At 49.2% G+C, this 2,309-nt stretch overlaps 1 non-coding gene across 1 annotated transcript; it reads left to right on the forward strand.

The window, feature by feature from the left end:
* The first annotated feature begins 832 nt into the window (after window positions 1–832).
* On the forward strand, window positions 833–906 carry TRNAT-GGU (transfer RNA threonine (anticodon GGU)). Its single transcript has one exon. It is a non-coding gene; the product is annotated as a tRNA-Thr (tRNA).
* Window positions 907–2,309: the final 1,403 nt, after the last annotated feature.

Below are 2,309 nucleotides of genomic sequence, written 5' to 3' on the forward strand. Positions count from 1 at the left end.
CAGCGGCGTCTACGCGGGTGGCGGCTGCCATAGAGCGTTTACGAGTTGACAAGTTGAGTTGACAAGTTGACGGGCACTGACATCGCAGCGTACACGAGCCTCTAAGATATTGGCTCCATCGAAATGACACCGCTGCAATTGGCATCATACCCGCATCGTTCCGGTCAGCCGCCTAGTATGAAAGCCACTGAGCAACCACGATGATCGCATGTTCACTTTATTTTTACGCATTGATTTCACTGCCTTCCCTTGCAAGTCTGCAAATCACGGAGGTTAATGTCTCGAAGAGGCACATGCACTATGAGGGATGCAGTAGTAGTGGGCTCCGGATTAATTTACGCCATTGTGTTTTTTTAACGTGTGCCAGCAGTTAGCACTTATACGGGCACCTTTTTTTTTCACCTCCATTGAATGTGCCCACTGTGGTTGAGTGTAATGGGTCCTCCAGCTCAACTAAGCACCCCAACTGGGCTTCTCATGTGCATTGTTATGCGCTATGTATTATGTACAACGCGGCTTGTCTTGTGCTCATGGTTACCTCTGCTCACACACAGCCTCCTTGATGTGTGTGTGGGAGTTTTACACTTCTCTGTACATATTTGAGGAGTTCCTAGCAATGTTACGATCATTGACTTGAAATATGTGTGATATACACTTAGCTGCTCAGCGTTCTCTTCACAACTGCTACAGTGTTGTTCACTAATGAGCGAAGCTTGCATCCACGCACAGTGTAATCGAAATAAGTGAATAATTGTGCATTACCATCCACCCAAGCGCAGCCATCTCTACAAGGCAAAGCTACACAACTTTCACAGAAACTTTGACATACTTTTCCTGGTTAGCTCAGCTGGCAGAGCTACTGCTTCGGTGAAGCGGTGGTCCCGGGTTCGAACCCCGGACCAGGATGAATTTTTCTGTCACAACGAAGTTTTTGTGCAGGTTATCTAGCTTTCCTTTGTAGCCGTATGGCTGTGCTTACATGGATGCTGAGTAACAATTCCCTTATTGCAAAAACGAACTCCACCTTGGTTGACAACCTGGCATCTAGTACATGCTAAATGTTTTGCAGTCATGCGCAAAATGTATTCGATATTAAGACTAAATCCTTTAATGCCTCATTGTTATCGACACAAGGTTGTCACGAGAGTTAAAAAATACCGTGGCGGTCAGTATCGAACCCGCGTGGTCCGGCACAGTTGTCGGTGCACTTTATGTCCGCAGAAAAAAGTGACATACTGTGCCTTTTTACTGTAAATAAATTATTAAATATTAACACGTAATTTGTTGGAGGCGGCTGCTCTTCGCACTTGGCGATTTTTACTGACTTGGTTCCCTTTTCTCTTTATTTACGCTCGTTGCCTATAGGGAGGCGAAACGAAGAGGCGTCCGTGTGCTGTGTGATGTCAGCGCACGTTAAAGATCCCCAGGTGGTCGAAATTGCTCCGTAGCCCTCCACTACGGCTCCTCTTTCTCTCTATTCATTTTCACTCCCACCTTCCTCCCGTCCCTTGCCCCGCCGGGGTGGTGCAGTGGTAAGACGCCCGACCACTGTGCCGGAGTTCCCGGGTTCGAACCCGACCGCGGCGGCTGCGTTTCGATGGAGGCGAAACGAAGTGGCGTCCGTGTGCTGTGCGATGTCAGCGCACGTTAAAGATCCCCAGGTGGTCGAAATTATTCCGTAGCCCTCCACTACGGCTCCTCTTTCTCTCTTTCCACTTTCATTCCCACCTTCATCCCTTCCCCTACGGCGCGGTTCGGGTGTCCACAGAGCAAGTGTGACAGTTACTGCGCCTTTCCCTTCCTGTGAACCTCCCGTCCCTTACGGCGCGGTTTAGGTGTCCACGGCTGCAAGTGTGACTTCGCGTCGACATTAAACTTGCCTCAGATGATAAGGGGTGCGTAAAATGCCTGCGTATTGCATCGGCCGCGTTTCGATGGAGGCGAAACGCTAATACGTCTGTGCGCTGTGCGATGTCAGTGCACGTTAAAATAATTGGTTTACAGAAAAGGAAATAAGCAATAGCTGTCATACTTGCTTTTACTGATTTACTGATTTATTTATAGGAAGGGAAAGGCGCGGTAACTGTCTCACTTGTTTTCTGTGGACACCGCAGCCGCGCCGTAAGGGAAGGGAGGAAGCTGGGAGTGAAAGTGGAAAGAAAGAAAGAGGAGCCGTAGTGGAGGGCGATGGAGTAATTTCGACCACCTGGGGATCTTTAACGTGCGCTGACATCGCACAGCACACGGACGCCTCTTCGTACACCTGACCCGCGCCGTAAGGATAGAGGGGAAGATGGGAATGAAAGAGC

Source organism: Amblyomma maculatum, chromosome 9 (genome assembly GCF_055883805.1).
Source record: "Amblyomma maculatum isolate TAMU_Amacu chromosome 9, ASM5588380v1, whole genome shotgun sequence".
Classification (NCBI taxonomy): Eukaryota; Metazoa; Arthropoda; class Arachnida; order Ixodida; family Ixodidae; genus Amblyomma; species Amblyomma maculatum.